This window comes from Ursus americanus, chromosome 22 (genome assembly GCF_024610735.1).
Source record: "Ursus americanus isolate L20-20 chromosome 22, mUrsAme1.1.p, whole genome shotgun sequence".
Taxonomy (NCBI): Eukaryota; Metazoa; Chordata; class Mammalia; order Carnivora; family Ursidae; genus Ursus; species Ursus americanus.
In genome coordinates this window covers 52955160-52976383 of record NC_142148.1, presented here as the reverse complement: position 1 = coordinate 52976383, position 21224 = coordinate 52955160, and the positions used below count along the sequence as shown (strand labels likewise).

The window sequence follows — 21224 nt, the reverse complement described above, 5'->3', positions numbered from 1 at the left end:
GTGAGTCGTGATTAGGAGTGAAGCTCCATGAGTGCGATGGGGTGGAAGTGTCCGGTGAAACCAGAAGTTAGGAGCCACAGTGCAGATCATTAGAACATTTCTCACTAACATCGTTTCTCTAGCCCTCCATGCCCATTGTTGGAAATTAGAGAACTTGACATCCCAATTCTTAAAATTGGGTTCTTCAGCAAGTCACATAACTTTTCTCGCTGGGAAGTTTGAGAAATTGTCTAAATAACAATTGTATTGTTAAAGCTATCCCCTTAAAAAAATGCTGATTAGTTCCCGCAGGAAAAATTATAGTGTCTTCTGTGTACTGCATATGTTCTATCGTGTAGTAAAGAGTCATTTTGAACATGACTCTTCTTTTTTGGATGTTAGTTTTGAGTTGTTACTTCTCTATCTCTAAAGATTTTATGGAAACCTTTTTTCCTGTATTTTTAAGTGTCTTAATTTTGAGAAAATACTTGTCTCAAGGGTAACACAGGAAAGATGAGAGTCAAAGTCTTAATATGTAAGTCTTTAACTTTTGAAAGTAAACATTTTCAGTTTAGACAGTTTTCGGCTAAAATCTTGTTTTAAATTTCAATATAATTAAAAATTCTATCGTTTGTGAAATGAGGGGTTTTTTTTGGCTTGTAAACCAGTAAAGTTTAGTTTCTGTAGTAGTTTATTTTGTCTTAAAGCTCGAGCTTAAGAACTTATTTCGTTACTGTATGTCCTTACTAAAATCCCTTAAATAATTAGCAAAATATTGCTGTGGGGGTCTTTGGGAATTTTTACTGATGCCTATAGAAATTATTTAAAATGCAAATTCTAAAAACTTGGGCAAAGTAAATGACCTTATTTGAGTGAATAGTAGTAAATTCCAGGAAGTTTGTGAGTGCAGTAAGCATTCAAATCTGAAGTCGCATCTCTGTCCTTAGAAGGATCCTCGGTGGAAGAGGATGAGCGCGGTTCCAGCTCCTGTTTGGGTGTACCTGTGTTTCAGTGCCTCAGCCAGCTGCCTTAAGTAGTTGTTTTTTTATGTCTCTTCTGAAAACCATGTTTCGTAGTGGATTATTTAAACCGTTGATGGCTTTTTCTCTCTGCTAATATTTGTGCAAGGTTTTTTTTTTTTCTCTCTTCCATTTCATGACTACCAAAAGGCAACCTAGTGTAGGAGAAATGAAATTGCTGTCTACCACTTTGTGGCATTAATTTCTAGGAATGGTGCCAAATCTTACCATTCAGAACTACATAAATGTGTTTCTGATTATAAAGTACCAGAAGAACCCCCTCTCTTCCTGTCTTAACAGTTGTATTGTTTTTTTTTGCTAGGCTCTATCATGGAAATAAAATTCAGATAGGCATATGTAATTCAAGTTTCAGGATAGGTGAGATTTTTAGCAAATGCCGTTAATTATGGTCTTATTTGCATAAATACTAATGAAATGGTTTTTAGAGGAAAATATGAAATAGATGTTTTTGGCTGGGTGGCACTATTGCCACTTTTTAGCAGTTGAAAGCCTCCGAGAAGGGAACAAGTAGCATCGTCACAGAGTTTACTTATTTGTCAGGACATGAAGGTCTTTCCTTGCAAGCTTTGTATTGAATGAAACAAATTCTGCCTAGATCTTATTGATATACATTGGCATTTACTGTAAACTCATTTTTCAGAACAAGAAAAATGACCAAAGTCATACATGTGAATGTTATCCACTGATAGGGGAGGAGATGTAATGTTACTGCTACGTGTGGGGTATTGTGTGTTGTTGGTAGGTGTCACTACCTTTTTACCGATGAATTAAATCTGGGAGATGACACGTGCCAGACCTGAAGTGATTGCTTTCATGCTTTTTCTGCTTTATTCCTCCTGAGAACCATTGATTGTGGTATTGCTATCCTCATTTTTGCAGAGGAGACACTGGAAGTTTGGAGTTCGAGGAGCTTGCCGTGGGCTTCTTGGCCCACAAGGGGTAGGTCCTTGTTGGCTGGGCCTGCTGAACTCTCTGTGCAGCTTCTAGGACCAGACAGGACTAGAGCAGCAGTAGTCTCACAGATCTGAACCCAGCCTTCCGAAGGGGGAGTGAGTAGCATGCAGGTGTAAGTACCGTGTCTGGGAGAGTTGAAATAATTATATTTTCTGTTTGAATCTGACGCTTTCATATCATGAAGCTGTGATCTGGCCAACATGGTGTAGGTAAACATTTTAATGAACATACCAAAATTGTTTAATTATTTTAAGTTAATTTAAAATCAGTTAAATACAAATATATAATGCATAGTGCAGTGATTGACGCTTCTTATTTGTTCAAGGTTGTGCTTTACACTACCTCTACATTGTTACAGAGTGTTTTCATTGGTGACTTTTTTTTGGGGGGGGGGTGTCAGTGTTTATGAATATAGTTTTGTGGGAAGCAAGGTGTAATGTGAGGGAAAAGTAAATTGTAAATTTCTCATGCAGGTTTCATCCCCTTGTAGTAAATCCTAGAATTTATAATCTCTAACACATTGCTGCTCTATAAATGTTTCTGAAGTGAATGTGCTCATTCTCGCCGATTTAGAATTTTCCATAGTGCTTTTAAGACTTGACGTACTCTGTCCTCCTTTATTTAGGGCCAGTGGACCAAAACCAAGGCTCAGAAGAACCTAAAAAGTTGTATCTATGGGCTGTCTGTGCCTAGGATCTCCTTTCTGCCTCCATTTTCTATCTTAAAAGTCCTGCCATCTGGTGCTTTGGATTGTGCTGTGAATGGTAGGTGTTTGTTGGGTCTACTTGTGACCAAAGCACCATGTGTTTGTCTTTGATGGACTGAAGAAAGAGCTGAAGTGGTTTTATACATTCCATATTTGTAGTGCATTGTGTGTCTTTTTATAGAATTTAAGCAATACGAGGGCAGAAACTTTGTTTTACACACTATGGCATCCCCAGTGTCTGACACAATATTTATTGAATGAAAGAACCCAGGCTCATTCGTTGTTGGAGAACTGTTCCTGCGTCAGTCAGCAGTCCACTGTTTTTTGTTTGCCTTGGTAAAGAACCTTACTTACAAACCAGGTAGGACTTGATACCAGGGAGAACTTGGATTGTCTGTTTCTATCTTTGTCTGCTTTATTTTAGATTACAAATATCATGAAACTTGAGCTGCGGGAAAAAGGCATTTCTCTGTCCCTTTATAGTTTTCAAATGTTTTTTTCTAGAAATTAATTTTGTAGGAATTGGTCATGTGTTCGTTAGGACTCATTCTATATTCTGAAGACCTAGGAAGTTGGGATTTATAAAAGATCCTTGATGACTGGTCTAGAAGCTCTAATGTATCTTCTACTAATCAGTTGGATTCATCATGTACTTTACAAGGGTTTTACATTATGCCCTGAAACCATTTTTAAAAATGCATCTTCCCAGGGGCGCCTGGGTGGCTCAGTTGTGAAGCATCTGCCTTCGGCTCAGGGCATGATCCCAAGGTCCTGGGATCGAGCCCCACATCGGGCTCCCTGCTCCGCTGGCAGCCTGCTTCTTCCTCTCCCACTTCCCCTGCTTGTGTTACCTCTCTCGCTGGCTGTCTCTCTCTGTCAAATAAATAAATAAAATCTTAAAAAAAAAAAATCCATCTTCCTAACACTGTAATGCCAGTTCCATGACACACCGGCCTTCCGATGATCTGCTTAGAGAGTCTTTTACGTTGTTGTTCAGAGTAAACGTTTTGAGCAACAGGTCACTTACCTTCACTCAGGCAAGAAAAGTTAGTATTTGCGTAGAAAAAAGAGTTTGTTCTTCCTCAGCAAGTTCCCCTTGGTCTTGCTTATTGCGAAGGGAAACACGTGCGTGCGCACACCACAGTAAACCAGTAAACTGGTTGTTTGCAGTGGTTCTCAAAGTACAACTGCATCACCATCACTTGGCCGGGTTAGAAATGCCTGTGCTCGTGCCCCACCTCTGACCTCCTGAATCAGACTCGGGGGGTGGGGCCCGCAGTCTGTTTGAACATGCTGTCCAGGAGCTTTTGTTGCATGCTAATGTCTGTCAACCACTACTTGAGAGTGTTTTAAGAGAAATGCAAGTCGTAGCAGGCAAAAAATCAGTCGTAAATGGCAGAGGCATGTGTTTGGCTTCTGACCACTTAGATTTGCTAGTGAGATTGCCTTCACTTCAGGACTCTTTTTCAGTATGTTTTTCAGGTTTTCTAGAGTCTTGGGAAGACCTCACAACTAATTTTGTTTAGGGATTTTGAATGTTTTATGCTGAGGTCATTAAATTCTTTTGAATCTTGGTTTGGATTTTAAATAAATGATTTTGCATTGAAATAGCAATTTGTATGGCCCCTGGACTTGTGGTTTTTGGCAGATAGCAGGAAAGTGTGTATATGTGGGTGCTCAAGGCACGTGTTCCCTGGTGGTTTTGTTTTGGTGTTGAGAGATTGGCTTGCTTATACTAGAGTCAGGATGATTTCCAAGTCTTGGGGTGACTACTAAAACGGTATTGTGCGAATTGATTCTATGCCTAGCATTAAAGTCATATCTAAATTTAATATGTATTGTTTTGCCTTTGTCCTTTATTTTTTCCCTAAGATCAGAGCTAGATAAAAGTTAGTGTTCAAAGATGGAATTGGTGATATGCTTACTTTCTGCTATGTCTTATGCAGAGTTGGACGCACCTGAAGGCAAATAGAATATTGTGAGCTCAGGGACAGGGACTCTGTATTATCCTGTACGGATCTGTGGGTCCTTCACAGCTTCCTCCTCCTCCTATAGTGGGTTGGCCCTCAGTCATTGGTTTAATGATTGAAGAAGAGTCTGTGCTCCTGCTGAGGGGGCCTTGTGACCTTGAAGTACATGAAGTTGTTACTAAGGTAGAGAAGAGAATTAGGGACAGACGGGTGGACTTAGGTTACCATCATGTGGACGCGAAGTACAAAGGATGTTTCCACGTCCTCTTCTGGCCCCCATCAGACTGAGTCAGTGGTGCAGCCCTGTGATGGAGAAAATAAAAGGAATGAGCTGGTGGGAAAAAGTGATCTGAAACAGTTTCTTTCTCCTTACATTGGTCAAGTGAAGTTAAAGTTCTAGTTTATAGTCAGTTATAGACTGTGACCCCACTAAATGTACATCAGAGCGCCTGGCCTGGAGCACCTCTCAGTGAGGGAGTCTCCTGTTGCTCCCCGCTGTGCTGGGAGGCTCCAGCCGCCCCCCAGTCTTCTCTCTCATGACTGCTTCAGCCCTGCTCTGGTCTTGTGTCAGTCGCCCCGCCCCGCCCCTTCTGGTGGTTTCTGCTGTGTTGCTGCCTTGTGGTTTTAAATAGCCTTTTCCTGGTTACAGTGAGGTTGCACATCTTTTTATACATTTACTGGCCATTCGGATTCACTGTTTTTCGAAGTGCCCATATTTTTCTATTAGGTTATTTTTAAATTGATTTGTAGACTATATATATTCAGAACACACATTCTTTGTTGGTTATGTATTTTGCTGCTGTCTCTTCCCACTTTGTCATATGCAGTTTCACTGACTCAGTGGTTTTTTTGTGTTTTTTTTTTTTTTTTTATGAATAGAAGTTCTTAAGTTTAATTAGTGCCATTTGTCAGTCTTTTCCTTTGTAAGCTTTTTGTGTCTTTCCCTGCCCTGAGGTCATGAACTAGTTCCTCATTTATTCTCTAAATGCTTTTATACTTGTGCTTTTAACCTTTAACTTTGTAATTCTCTCAGAATTGGTTTTGGTGCATAATCTGAAGAAGGAATCCAGCTTCATTAACCTGTGGACAGGCTAGTTGTCCGAACACCGTTCATTGAAAAGAGCATCTTTCCCCCAGCGCTCTGCAGTGCCCCTTTTCTTGGAAATGAAAGGTCCGTGTGTATGTGCATCTGTTTTGGACTTTCTTGAATTCCACTGGTACTGCCCAGTTTAAGTTGCTTCAATTATTTTAGTTTTATAACAGGTCTTATTGTGGAACTCTTCCCACTTGGTTCCTTTTTAAGCATACCTTGGCCCTCCTTGACCCTTTGCAGATCTGTATCTGTTTTAGAATCCCTTGCTGACTTGCAAGGAATTTCTTCCTGCTGTTGCTTGGGATGACGTCGAACGTGATCAGTGTGTGGAGAGTCGTTTCTTGGTTTGAGTTATTACAAATAAAGCCTTTGAATAATTTTGCTCAAGTCTTCATGTGACCATTGGCTTTTGTTTTTCCTGGAAATGGTTGGGTCTAGCACTGTAATGGCTGGATCCTGTGGTAGGCCTATGTTGGCTTTTTGAGAAAGTGTCAAACTCTGTCCTGGAATGGCTGAACCATTTCACATTCCTCCCAGCCTTGTGTGAGAGTTCCAGTCACGCTGGATCGTTGGGGCAACATTTGGTATGGTTAGTCTTTTAGCTTTTCAGCCATTCCGATAGGTGTGTAATGGTTTTTCTTTGTGGTTTTGCCACCTGTGTATCTTTTGGTGTTCAAATCTTTTGCCTATTAAATTTTTTGTCTTATTGGTGGGTTCCTTATATATTCTGGATACAAGTCTTTGTCAGATGTGTGCTGTGCTTTTCTCTCATGCTATGGTTTGTTTTTGCATTCTCTCTCTCTCTTTTAAAGATTTTATTTATTTATTCGAGGTAGGGAGAGAGAGCGGGATGGGGGGAGGGGCCGAGGGAGAGGGAGCAGCGGACTCCCCGCTGAGCAGGGAGCCTGCTGCCTGCTGGACTCAATCCCAGCGCCCTGAGATCATGACCTGAGCCCAAGGCAGACACTTAACTGACTGAGTCTCCCAGGTACCCCTGGACTGTGGTTTTTCAGTGTCGTAGTTAAGAAGTTGTTGCCTAATCCTAGGTCACAAAGGTTTTCTCCTTTATTTCCCTCCATCCCCCTCTAGAAAAGTTTCAGGTTTACATTTAGGTCTGTGATTCATTTTTATTTATGGTGTAGAATATTATTTGTAGGATTCTTAACTTAGTTCTGATTATTTGTAGGAGTCTATTGAGGCATAGAATGAAGATATAGCTCCTTCTGAGAGCTTTTTTTTTTATTTATTTTCTTTTTTGCTTCAACCAGTTTAAAGCAGGTTTAAGGCTTGAGGTATTTTGGACCGCCCAGTGCTGTGATTTTACTGGAGAGGTGATTCACCTCTGGTTTCTTTTATCTTGAGCTCTGTAGTCTTTAGGGCCCTGCTTCTGGAGGTAGTGTTTTTGGTTAAACACCCTAAGGGACCCAGCTTTTGATTCTTACTCCTCTTTCCCTGCATGGTTGTAAAAATGAAAGTTGAAAATTTTCAGAATTGGCAAATGACTGCAGGGCAGAGGTGGTTTCTGTGCTTGTTCATCTCTTTGGGTTCTTGATTTCACTTTAATTTTGGCCTGTTCTTTCCTTATTGTCTTGTCAGTTTCTGGTTGATTTTAAGATTTTAAAGTATTCTGTCCATCTTTTTTAGTCTTTTTCAGGGGAATGATTGGGCCAGATAACACAGCCTGTAGTTAAGGATACAGGGAAAAGTGTGTTTTATTTCACTGCAGTGTTTGGAGTCTAGACTTGGATCTGTGTCTCCTGTAGTCGTTGCTAGCCATGTGTGGCTATTTAAATTAAAATTAAATAAAATGAAAAGTTCTGTTTGACAGTGACACTAGCCCCAGTTTGGGTGCTCAGTATGCAGGTGTGGCTAGTGGCTACCACCTCGGACAGTGCAGAGATGGGACATTTTCATCGTCATGGAGCGTTCTCTTACACAGTGCTGGCCGGACTCTTGACTTTTTCCAAAGTCCGCCTAGAGCAGGCACAGCTAGACAGAGGATTGAGCCTCTTTGACAGGCGTATCATGGAGCCTGTCTCTAAGGTGGTGTGGGTTCTCAGACCGGTATAGGTGGGATCATGGGAGGCTGTGGTGCACTGAGTAGAAAACCACTAAGTACTGATATTTAATTTACAAATACCTGCCTAGTGCTTCCTTAGGGTGTCTGTTTCTTTCTTTTTTCTTTAATTTACAAAAAGTAGCAGTAATTTGAAAATTATCAAAATTAAATAGCGAGTCAAAAATTAAATTTTACCCTTAGCTAAAGTCTCAGGTATTAGTAATCAAAGATGTCTAGGTATCATAGTTTGTGTAGAGACGCAGGTCTTTTTAGTAGAAAGAGCATCTTAACTAGGAAACAGGAGGTTGAGGTACAAATCCTGGTGCGTTGCCTTTAGTCACGTGACTTCTGGTACTGTCTATATAAACTCTAGTATCTGTGATCTTTGAAGCTCTGCGTGCAGTTACTATGTGGGATGGTGTACACATGTAAAGTGCCAGGACAGTTGACCCCTGAACAGTGCGGGCCGCCGGACCCTTCCCCATAGTTGAGAATCGGCAGTTAGCACATATTTTGTATGTGTATCATATACTGTATTATAAAAAGGTAAGTTAGAGAAAAGAGGATGTTGAGAAAATTATGAGAAACTACATTTACTATGCGGCATGTATCAAAAAAAATCTGTGTATACTTGGACCCAGTTGTTCAGGAGTGAACAGTATTAAATACCTGTCTTGTGCCTGGTGTAGTGTCAGCCCCCGGGGGCACAGACAGGAGGGGAGTGAGGCAGTCAGCGTGCAGTGTGATGCCTGCAGTGATAGTGCCAGAGCAGAGTGCTCTGAGGACCTGGAGGGCATGTCCCCATCACGGTCACGCTCAGAGGTCAGCAAACTTTCTCTGTTAAAGGTCAGATAGTAAACATTTCAGGCTTTGTAGGCCACATAGGGCCTGTCACATAGCTGCCTTTTTTTTTTTTTAAACAACCTTTAAAAGGGTAAAAACATTGATTAGCCCAGAACCATACAGAAACTGGCTGTGGACCAGATGCCGTGACCTCTGCAGGTCTGGCTGTCTGCAGGGATCTGTAGAAAGAGAGTGGAAGGTGGGAAGCAGGCAGGGCCTCGTGGAGGACATGCCCGCTCTAAAGGTGCAGAGGCGGGAGAGGCTGGGGTCTGTGAGACTGGATGTTTTTACTAGTGTTTAGGAGTACAGAAAGGGTTGGGTCGAGAAGGAGGTAGGGTTGATACTATTGACAAGATCAGAGCAGCGTGTGGTTGATTCTGACGGGAGCAGATTCCTATGACAAGCGGGTGGTTAACTAGTACAAGGGTCGGTCAAGGAGGTGTTGCAGTCATGCGCTTCAGAAGGGAGAGGAGCCAAGCCTTTGTCATTAAGGGAATGGCTGCCCAGTGTCTGTCGCCCAGCTAGTAAAGTGATGGGCAAAGTTCAGATGGTCCAGTCTAACAGCCTGTGTCCTTTTAATTCTACAATTACGTTGTACACACAAGTGAAGAAGGCCTTAATTAAGGGCGTGACTGAGGAACTGGAGAGAGGGTGATTTGAAGCCTGTTTCTCAGCCAGTCTCCAGGCTCTGACCTGGGAAATGAAGAGCCAGGGCTGAGAGAGGGGGTGTCCAGAGCAATTCCAGGATGGCTCCCAGATTTCTCCCTTGGTGAAAAGTCCATGAAGATCTTTTTGTTTTTAAGTGCTTACTGATCAGACTGTTTGTTGCTTAAGGAGGAAATGCTGTCTCCTAGGTCCATGAACCCCAGAAGCGGTACGCAGAATTGTGTGTATGCACATGAGCTGTTTTCCTGGGGTAGGATGCTTGGGCTTTCGTCCCATTATCAAAAGTGAGCCCAGCCCAAGGCGGGGGCACTCCTTGTTATTGGACTGTGGATGTCTGACACTCTGCCCGGGTGTGAGGCTGTAAGGGAAAGCTAAGCATCCAAATCACAGGACTGTTACTTTAAGTGTCATACATCCCAGACCGCTACATAAAACACAGGCACATGAAGCTGTCACCTGAGCCCAACTGTACCAACCGAGGTCTACCAGCCAGCAGTGCAGATGTCTCCCCTGGCCTCCGAGAGACAAAACAAGGCCCGGTTTTTGTACATAGAAGGCCAGCCAGGAGAGTTTGGGACTCTCGTTGGCATGGATGTTTCAACATGCTGTTGTACATGAGATGAAGCTAAAGTTTATAAACTATTAGGAATATCTTAACAGTCCCATGGCTATGAGAGATGGACCAGTGTCACTTTTAGTTGGCTGTGTTAGTTCCAAAAAGGAGTGTAGTTTTTCTGTCCGCTCAGAAGTGCGTTGATAGTTAATAGTTGTAAGACAGTACCTAACTCGTCCTGTTACAGTTAGCTCTTCCGTGAACAGATGCAGGAGGAACTGGGCAGCTGGTGGTTTATGTTCGCACCAGGCAGATGAATGTGGTGTCCTGGAGTCTAAACTGGATTGGTTCGTGTTTGACATTAGCGTTATATGTAATTTAGGAATTACAGACTCTGGATTATAGCAGTCCGTGCAGAGATTTGCTGTTTTTGGTGATATATGGCTGCCCTATAAAAGTTGAGGCTTAGAGGGGAGCGTTTGGAAATGGGTTTATGTCTGAGAAAGTTTCCCTTTTCCTGTTGACAGGACTGTGACCTCCATTAAGGGCCAAGTGTCATGAATGGCAAAGATCTAAGAAATGATGGAATTCAGTGATGGTGTAGACGTTAGAAGTGAAAAACCCTGGGGCGCCTGGGTGGCACAGTCGTTAAGCGTCTGCCTTCGGCTCAGGGCGTGATCCCAGCGTTATGGGATCGAGCCCCACATCAGGCTCCTCCGCTGGGAGCCTGCTTCTTCCTCTCTCACTCCTCTGCTGTGTTCCCTCTCTCGCTGGCTCTCTCTCTGTCAAATAAATAAATAAATAATCTTTAAAAAAAAAAAAAAAGAAAAACCCTAGGCTGTTTAAAATATCACCCTTAAGATTTCAGGCTGGGGATAATTGTGATTCCAGTGTAGGTAAAAAGTTTGGCGTCTCCTTGGCTGTGTCATGGCAAAAAAAAGCTTTGCTTTTTGCTTTGGGAAAAATACATTATTTGTGTCCTAAGGAATTGACTTGATAAAAGAGGTAGCAGGAGTAACTTAGTTTAAATGCAAGTTGTCTACATATGAATTAATTTTTGTCGGGTGACGGTTGATGATTTGGTTGGTGAAGAGTTGATGTTTGATTTTCGTCTTTGAGTCTGCCCTTTCAACTATTTCATTGGAAATTCTAAACTTTTCCACTGGGTGTTTGCCTCCTTTATTTTTATTGTTTTAGGTAGTCTAGGATTTTAGAGGTTGATCTAAATTTAGGGATCAACTGGTCCGGGGCTCCCACTTTAGAGATGAAGAAATAACAGGGTAAGGCTCCTTGGGTAAATGGCTCCTTGATACTGACAGAGGAGAACTCTCAAGATTATCTCAGCTGTCTTGACCTTTAGCTCACGGGTGATCTTTTTAGTAGATGAGAAGGGTATGAAGACAGCTTCTAAAACTCAGGTTTCCTATTAACTGTCAGGAGATTGAAAAAAATGGATGTAATTGAAAAATGGGTGAGAAATGGACACCGTTGAATCCGTTGTTCACACTGTATCCAAGTAACTTGTGGTTTGCATTCAGTCATTTATTTCTACATTGTCTTGGATATTTGAGGAATGACAAAACAAATCTCACACGTGTATATAGTCTAAGTTTTAGAAGACTAATAATGCCAGTTGTTCTCACTTCTCTACCAGATTTAGAGCATTGTCCTGAGTCACTCTTGACTCTTGAGCATCTTGTCCTGATGGGGATTCATTAAAAAGAAGACAGTCCTGGGGTGCCTAGCTGGCCCAGTGGGTGGAGCATGTGGTTCTTAATCTTGGGGTTGTGAGTTTGAGCCCCACGTTGTGTGTAGAGATTATATAAGTGAGTAAGTAAGTAAGTAAATTAAAAAAAAAAAAAAGACGGTCACTGCCTCAGGAAGCTTTTGGGTACGTCAGTGGTCCTGAAAGTAGTGTATGTAAGAATCATCAAGGAGAGTATATGAGAGATGCAGGCAGGGGTGCCTGGTGCCTTAGTCAGTTAAGCGTCCTACTCTTGTTTTGGGCTTAGGTCATGATCTCAGGGTCATAAGATCCAGCCCTGTGTCAGGCTCTGTGCTCAGTGTGGAGTCTCCTTTCCTGCCCCACCGCCTCGTGATCTGGCTTTTTCTTTCTCAAAAAAAATTTTTTTTTAATGCAAATGCCTGGTATTATCCCACAGAGATGTTGGATGATCATTGCTGATGTGGAAGCCTGTCACCTGCATTTTATTTATTTTTTATTTTATTTTATTTTATTTGTTTTTTAAAGATTTTATTTATTTATTCGACAGAGACAGAGACAGCCAGTGAGAGAGGGAACACAAGCAGGGGGAGTGGGAGAGGAAGTAGCAGACTCCCAGCGGAGGAGCCTGATGTGGGGCTTGATCCCATAATGCCGGGATCACGCCCTGAGCAGAAGGCAGACGCTTAACCGCTGTGCCACCCAGGCGCCCCTGTCACCTGCATTTTAAACTAGCATCTCCTCGTGCTGAAAGAACACTGCTGTAGTGTTGCTGTAAGGACGTTGTAAATCATCAGGACCTAGAGTTTGGGAGGCCCCCAAGACTACCTGCAGGTTCCGTGGTTCACTAGAAGGACTTAGAGAACTGCGAGAAGCCATTATCCTCATGGTTATGGTTTATTACAGGGCAAGGATGCGGACAGAAGTCAGTGAAGGAAAGGCACACCGGGCAAAGTCCAGGGAAGACCAAGCATGAGCTTCTAGTTGTCCTCTCGCAGTGCAGGTGTGCTGACTTCTCCCAGCACCGATGCTGCCAACCAGGGAAGCTCACCTGAGCCTTGGTGTCCAGGATATGTATTGGGGGTTGTCCCATAGGCACTGCCTACATGGCTGAGTTTAGTCTCCAATCCCTCTGGAGATCAAACTGGTGTCGTGTGTGGCGCAAGGCTCCACCAGAAATCAAATTGTTAGCATGGACTGTCTGGTGTGGCCGAAGGCCCCCAGCTAAACAAAGACCGCCTTATCAGGCAGGGGATTCCAAAGGCTCAGAGGTGACTTCCCAGGAGCTGGGCAATGGCCAAATCTTCCCTGGGGCAAGCTTAATCCTTTCCTGCATACAGCCTAGAAAGTAAATTGTTATTCCTGTCATTACTAGGGAGTTCAAGAAATTACTGCTTTTGGGGCGCCTGGGTAGCGCAGTCCTTAAGCGTCTGCCTCCGGCTCAGGGTGTGATCCCGGCGTTCCGGGGTTGAGTCCCACATCGGGCTCCTCCGCTGGGAGCCTGCTTCTTCCTCTCCCACTCGCCTGCTGTGTTCTCTCTGTCACATAAATAAATAAAATCTTCCAAAAAAAAAGAAAAGAAATTACTGCTTGTAGGTAGAAGATACATTGCAACCACATGTAGTGTAATTTGCCACAAAACTAAAATACCAGAATTTCTGCACCCAAGTGAAGATGTCTCCAGAAGTGTGTCATACTTGATACCTGTCGTAATGTTTTCATCAAGAATTTGAGTAAAGAACAGGAGTTAATGCTGGGAGACCGTTCATTTTTAGAATCAGGATTTGAAAATACTTCGACAGGTTGTAATGAAGTGCTAAAATCAACAAGGTAAAATTTATAAGGAATAAAGGTAAAATGACAGACTTAAGTTAAAAAGAAAAAAACAGCTGAGAAGTTAAAGATATGTGGTATGTGCCTTAGCTGTACCTGGGTTCAGAAGATCTGGGGAAGATGACTGAAACGGATCGGCAGGCTTCTTTGTGAAGGGGCAGATGGTAGATATTTTAGGTTTTGCAGACTAAGAGGCAAAATGAAGGATATTATGTAAGTACTTACATAATAGTAGAGAACACTAATATCTATAAAATTTTTATTGACAGAATTTCAAATAATAATTGAGTATGTATATATATTATAATACAGGTCTAATAAGAATGGAATTTTTTTTCAGGGGAGGGTTGGATAACATGTTTTGTAATTGGAGCTCACAGGTAGTGTTCCGTATCATCACAACCAATGACAGATGTTCAGTCTCGGGGCTGATCGTCACGGAAGGTTACAGATGTCATCTCTGACAGTGTCTGCATACTCGTAGGTGCTCTTGCACACTGATACCAGTTCGGGAGCATATCATTTCAGTTTAGTGTATTCATCGTTTGGCAGACATCGATAGAATTCCACTAGATTCTTTTTGATGTTTGCCTTTCCGCACGTCATTACAGCGCAGATTCCTCTCTCCGATGGATGGTCTGATGGAAGTGCCTCAGTTGCTCGGTGAAGTGGGTTTGAGATACGTGAATTTTCATTGTACTTGCATTGAGGTTTGAGAAATGCCGCTGGAACTGTAGTTTGAGCTCAAAACACATCTGCTACACGTTTGTGTGGGGACACAAATCCACTTCTCTCTTTAACTTTTAATTTTTTTCATTTTTAATTAGCCTCTATGCCCAGCGTGGGGCGTGAACTCCACCCTGAGGTCAGGAGTTGCACGCTCCTCCGAGTGAGTCAGCAGGCGCTGCTCTAACTTGTGGCGGCGGGGGAGCCGTGTGGCCGCGTCGGACGTTGCTTGTGAGTAAGATGCTTGCAGCCACTGAAATGCCGTCACTGCCCGAAGTCCCTCATATGAGCGCTGCTGTGCCTTGTCAATTTAGGCTGAGCTCATGAAGAAATGTTAACACGTAGGAGCAAAAGCAAATTTCCGAAGCAATTGAGTGTTTGGTAATAGTGATGAGTAAAGGGGGGGGTCTTTTTCAAATAGATTTCAGTCTTGGCTCTGCGGTTGAAAAGTCACAACAGAGCCTTGCACAAACCATTGAACTGCAGTGTGGTAGGACAAGTCAGGCTATTTCATGAGGTTGCCGTTGGTGCTACTGGGTCAGTAACACATGATGGGTTCGAATACTTTCCACAAAGCTCCTGCTCATGAATGATAGACTGAATAACCATAGTTTAAATGCTTTAAGCAACTTATATTTTCATCATTGTATATTTTCCAGCTAACCCTTTTTCTGCTCTGCAGATATTTTTACTGTCATCAGTTATAATGTGTCTTAGCAGATTCTACTCCAGGTTGTATTAAATCAGGGTTTTCTTAATATCTTTAAAAGTGTTCTCACCAGCAGTTCCACACTGACTGCCCTCAGAGGCCCCTTCTTCAGTCCCATTGACCCCTTGAACAAACAGCCTAGCAGTGTGGGGAACACCTGTTGGCTCAGTCCTTCGCCTCGTTCCTTCACTGACTCTCTGTTGTCATCCATGTAAGATGAGGGACCATTTAGGGTTTGGAGCAGAGAAGCGATGCCGTCTGATCTAGGCTTGGAATCGGTCTGCCGTGGTGAGCGTGTGTGCTAGGGTGGCAGGGCTGGGAGCGGGGAGGCCTGTTCCGGAGTGCTGTAGTCATTTCGGTGAGGGATGGTGGCTCCGGTCACGATGGTGTTGGTGAGCATGATGGCGAGGGGACAGCGTCTGGGCCTCTTTTGTGGGAAGAACCAACATTACTTGCTGACAAGACCGGATGGGGAATGTGGGAGGAAGACAGGCGGCAGGGATGACGTCCGTTGTTTCTCGCCTCAGCAGCTGGAAGGCGGACGTTGTCGTGAACGGAGAAGGCTGTGTGTAGGAAGGTTTGTGGAGGGGGCGGGCCAGTCAGCACCTGGGCTTGGAGGTGTCGGACGTTTCACTGAGTTCTCTTCGGTGATGCTCCACTTCCCCAAGGGGCCTACAAGCAGGCCCGGCAGAGAGTACACCTGCCAGGGTTTGGTCAGGAAAACCCGGGCCATTCTCGACAATTAGTCGTACGGGGAATTAGAATCCATCCCTACCGCTGGGAGGGCTGGCAGAGTTGAAGAGAATGATGTTTCTCTTCATTTTGCCCACGTTGCCTCTTATTAGCGTTCACTGCCCGCCGCCCTGAGCTGTAGCGGGAAGGGGTTTTGGGAGAAGTAGCTCTGCCGTCTCGGTGATGCGCAGGAGCAGGCCGCGGTGGGGCTGCGGTGCAGAGTGAACAGCGGTCAGTCCAGCGCAAGGCCAGGCAGTCGGGCTGAGCTGGAGGGACAAGTTTTAGCTTTGTTAGCATAGAAGCAGCATTTGAATGAGCTTGCCTGGGAGGTAAGCATAGCTGAGAGGAGAAAGGACAGAGCCCTGGGCGACTCTGGAAGGAGGGAGCCATCGGTGGGGTAAGAAGAAAATCACGAGAACATGAGTGGGAGATCAGCTCTTGTCAGTTGTCGAAAGGACGAGCCCTGGGCTCTAATGATTGGATTGAGCAGTGCAGAGGTCGTTGGTAGTCTTAGAGGGAGAAGTTCGTGGAGTGGTGGGGGCCAGAGCCAGTGGGTTTAAGAGAGAAAAGGAAAAGAAGAATTTGCGATATCGAGTATGTTGTGTGTATGCTTGTTTGTGGAATTATTTGTACAGTAGTTGTTTTAAAGTCCCTCTGGGCTGATTGTCATATTTGTTCCCTTCTTGATATTGGCTTGTGTTGATTTTCTCCTCCCACGGGAATTGACGCTTTTCTGGTTCTTCCTATGCTGAATAAGTTTGGGGTGTGCCCTCCCCATTTAGGATATCGTGCAAGGAGACTTTCCATTGTATTGAAATCTGCTCATTTTGGTCGTGGTTTAAATCCAGTCTTGCTTCCTAATCCCCCTGCTCCAGTTTACTTTTCAGAGTGGTCAGAGAGCTTCTGCAGTTACTCTTTCCAGCCTTCCTAGTTGCTCTTTCTAGGAGAGGCAGGAGGGAATGTGCTTCGTCTTCTTTACCTAGATCTGGGACCCTTCGCTTTGCAAACTGCTTCCATTTGCCCAGGTAGTGATCTCCAGTTCCACCGAGGCCAGTGATGCCCGCACGACTGTGTCTCTTGATCACTTACTACTCCCAGGCCTTGCAGGAGATTTCCTGCTAAGTACTGCACGCATTTGGTTCATGGGTCCTTCCTTTGGTGCCTCTCTCAGGTAGACAGAATGACCCTTAGGTATACCTTAGTAGCCCATTCGTTCATTTGTGTACAATTGAAGCGTTGTCTTGTCTTGAATATGTTAACTGTGCCTATTAATTAATTTGAGTAGAATAGTGTTTCTTTCGTATTTTTAATGAGCTTTTGCGCAGTGGAATTTTCTATGGATATCATTTACAGTGTAGAACAGAATGGTGGTTAAGAGGATGGGTGTTGGATAGGTCTTGCTTTGAACCTCAGATTCGATTCTTATTCCCTGCATGTTGACCAGGTTCCTTAAGCTCTAAATCTGTTTTCTTATCTGTTAAGTGGAGATTATCATAACTCTTTGACAAATGTGACAGAACATAGTTCTTAGTACATGGCTAGTTAGGGAAGGATCAGCCTGAGGTTCAGCAAATACAGTTCCCAGTGATGTAGTTATTTCTGTTGTGGGGATTTAAAAGCTAATCTTATTCCCTGATGAGTTTGACCAGCGTATCTAAGAAGTGCAAGCAGTTGGTATTCACCGTGTACTCTGCATGTAGAACGGGCGATTTATTGTTGTTGTTGTTGTTCCTAATGCCGGTTTTTCAGCAATTAGTAATATTGCCTCTTCATTTCCCTAATGTATTCACATCATCAGTAGCTTACTACCGGTTGGACCGCAGACCCTGTACCATGCGCTGGCACACAGATGAATGGGATGCAGTGACCTATGACCTATGAGCTGCTCCACTGTCTAGTATTAGAATGTGTTTGACTAGAAAATTATTTTGAAGCGTAAAGAAGCTTTTGTTTGCCCAGATAACTTTCATAATCATGTTTGCATTCTTTATACATTTTTGGTTTTTCAGAAAGTTTCTTCTGACCTGTGTTCTTCAGAGTACAGGTTACTACGGCTTGCCTGAGTGCAGAAACCTTTGGTACACTGAGCTTAGAGGAAGGGACACCTGTGTGAAGTGGTTGTATATTTTGGACATTAGAGACCTTCACAGATAATTTAAATGGTTAGAATGTTGTGCATTGAGAAACAGTGGTTTTGGGCTTTATTTGGCAGTTAGCATCAAGCGGACCATTTCCTGCCAGGGGCTCAGCCTGCATGGTTAATTCAAGCCAGAGATCTTCTAATATGGCAGTGTGTCATGTTGACTGTTACTCAGCTTCAGAAAGAATCTTTCTGTCATGTTTGCTTTGGAAAGCCCAAATCATGTCCATTGTTTTAACAGTAATAAGATCTGGGTAACTTGGGAAGCCAGAATAGCATCATGATTCTAAGGTAAGCTGGTGTTTGAGTGCCTGATCTCTCTCTCCCTTGTCTGCTGTGTGACCTTGGAAAATGTCTTAAGTTTTTTTGGACTTTGTTTTCTCACATGCAAAATGGAACAAGAGTAGTAATCAGTTAGGGCTGTGAGGATTCCAGAGCTGGTGCTTGTAAAGCACTTGGGAGAGACTGCTATGACATCACACCCTCCGCAGATGGCAGGTTGTCACTGTTGTCCGGGTGAGTGAGAGGCAGGTGTCAGGGACTGTCCAGGTTGGACTGTGCACTGAAACGAGACCATTAGAAGCAAAGTGATCGTGTGGAGTATGTTACCTGTTCAGGAAGCATAGATTCAGAGTGTGTTGTGACTGGTGGGAAATTCTCATTTGCATGTTAGGGGGAAGAGAGTTCAGAGTAGCCTGAGGACCCCGTGTACGTATAAATGTCCCCACTTATGCCAGAAACGTAGAGAGTGTCCATCTTACAAATACCTTCAAGGAGCTGGCAATTTATTTCATTGTATAATGAGCCAAGTTTAATTTTTCTTTGTCTGGAGCAAAATAATTTAAGCATTTTAATTATAGGATTGGGGAAATACCTAGTTTTCTGCCCTAGTTGAACTAGTTCAAATTATTATGCTTGTATTTTAGTAGTTCCATGCTGGACGTGGCCCTAAGCTGCCCGCAGTTCAAATGGTAGACATCCAGCAGGTCCAGTGTTGATAAATGCGGTGTTGCTATCTGCTTGAATTCTCCTTAAAATAGAAACTAGAGTGAGGAGCAATTATAAGGCCCTCAAAGCCAGTGTATACGCTCATTTATTCATCATTGGGTCATTCACGCATCAAGTGCATGTGTTCTGATCGTGTGTTTTAGGTGTTCGGTCCAGTGCGCGCTGTTGGTTATAGAGTGGCGAACAGAAACCAGACATGGGGACTAACTGGGCTGTCTTGTGTTTGCGGTTAGTAAGGAGAATAAAGCCAGTTCCAGCGGACTCGCAAGATTTCCCTGAATGACATTTTCAGGTTTATACTCCTAACAGACAAGAGGCAATAAACAAACAAACAAACAAACAACGATAGTAGAAAAAGAGGGCTTTTAAAGAGCAAATGGTACTCACCTGCTGCAGGCACTGGGGCTTTTTGACCTTCACTTTGGTTTTATTTAATAGTGCTTTAAATATTTGTCTGGGATGGCGGTGCTGAGGCTGCGGAACTTAGGCTGTCGTTGTCCCCAGAATCTTGCTGTTTGGGTGGAGGAAGACACTGACAGGCCAGATTTAACATCCGCTCTAGTTTGTTGCACGGGAAGCTCCACCACCGCAGAGTCCTGCGTCTCTCTCGTCTATTGCCTTGTGTCCTGGGGCCGTGCATGGCATTTGTCAGCCACTCCACAGATACTGGTGTCATGTGAAGGCGTGCTGAGGGGGACAGGAGAGAGGTGTCTCACCTGGGGGAAGGGCACGGCTCCCACCGCACATGTGTCCAGGTCATCCCGGGGATGAAGGTCCAGGTGGAGGAGGTGTCGAGGAGGGCACAGGTTGTTCTGTACACCGAAAATGGCTTAATGTTGCTGCTTTGTAGGATTCACGGGAGATAGCATGACAGTCAGACTGGGCTTGATCATTCAGGGACCGACAGGTCATATCAAGGAGTTGGGATTTCCTCTTCTTCAAAAGGAGTAATTCTAAAGTGTGTCCTGATACCCAAGCCGGCACTCTTTTCATATTACACAATGCATACAATGTCAAGCAAGTGTCATCAGGTCTTGGGTTCCATATCCATTAGTGATAGCCGGACTATTAAAGTTCTGTAAGCCCCTGGTGAACTTTTCATCTTTTGGGGAGAGTGAGGATATAGGAGAAATATTTGTTTTCTCAGGTGTGAAAAAAAGTTGAAACTCTTTAAATTTAAAGGAAGCAAGGTCCATATGTCTTTGAATTCTAGTTCTCCGGAAGGATAGCAGGTATGTGTAGTAGATACTCAGTACCCGAATAAATGCAAAAAAATACAAAAACCCTTTGCTTTTGTGTATACTCTTGTAGCAGGCGTCGTACTGGACTCTGCAGGGTGATAACTGGATGAGAAATGATCCTCTCCAAAAGGTCTTTGCAGCCGAGGGAGGGAGACAGAGAAGTCAGTCAGTGATGATGGTACAGTGGGTAAGTCCTGTGATAGAGGTGCGCCCAGAGCATTATGATGGGTACTTATCTTTCTTCAGTCCCCCACTTTTTTTTTTTTTTTAAAGATTTTATTTATTTATTCGACAGAGATAGAGACAGCCAGCGAGAGAGGGAACACAAGCAGGGGGAGTGGGAGAGGAAGAAGCAGGCTCCCAGCGGAGGAGCCTGATGTGGGGCTCGATCCCATAACGCCGGGATCACGCCCTGAGCTGAAGGCAGACACTTAACCACTGTGCCACCCAGGTGCCCCATCAGTCCCCCACATTCTTAACCCTTTTTATACCTATTGTAATTTACCCCCTACCCCAGACCTATTTTCCCCATACCTTCCAGTAGCCTCTTAGTAATTTTTCTTCATGGTCATACAGACTCATCTCTTCTTCACGTTTGATTTCTGGCAGACAGTTTCCTGGAGATCTCTGTTCTGTTCTTTTCCGAGCTGCTTGCTCCTTCGGTCTTTTATTGTGTTGTCCCTGGATGTTCCTTTGTTCTCATCGTTTGGCTTTTGTCCACAGTTGGATTTTATGTTTGTGGCAACTCTTGTCTTTGTCTTTCTTCACTGACTTCTTCCTTTTGGTGGCGTTAATTACTTTAAAAAGATAGTACAGTGTTTTTGGACAAGTTGAAGACAGCCTTCAGCATTCCCTCCTCTTGAGCAACACTGCTCCGGCTTGGACTTGTTTCCCTCTCTCCTGGTGCACAGCCACCATTCTGGAATCTCCCTTCATCGTCGTCCTGGGGATTCCCTTATCCCTTCTAATGGAAGCTCATGCCTTGCTCATTTTTTGTTGATGCTCGTGTTTTGGTGGAAGACTTTCTCCAGGGGCTTTCTGACATAGGATGCTTAGGAGGCAAACCTTTTGGGACCATGCATGATTGAAACTTGATTGATGGTTTCGCTGGGTACAGAGTTCTGTATTGGAATTCATTTTTGTTCATAAATTCAAAGATTGCTCCATTGCCTTCTTGTTTTCATGTTACTGTTTTAGAATTCAGAAGCTATTCTCATTTTTCCTTCGTATGTAACTTTTCCCCCCTCCC

General features: G+C 43.7%; 1 protein-coding gene and 1 long non-coding RNA gene across 2 annotated transcripts in view; both read left to right on the top strand.

The window, feature by feature from the left end:
* The window catches only part of LOC148108178 (uncharacterized), a 128267-nt gene that overhangs the window by 3515 nt on the left and 103528 nt on the right, over nucleotides 1-21224 (top strand). The gene's annotated exons all lie outside the window — the stretch shown is intronic.
* LOC148108179 (uncharacterized) lies at nucleotides 401-21057 on the top strand. The gene is made up of 3 exons (XR_015721163.1): nucleotides 401-2737; nucleotides 14247-14376; nucleotides 20046-21057. It is a non-coding gene; the product is annotated as an uncharacterized LOC148108179 (long non-coding RNA).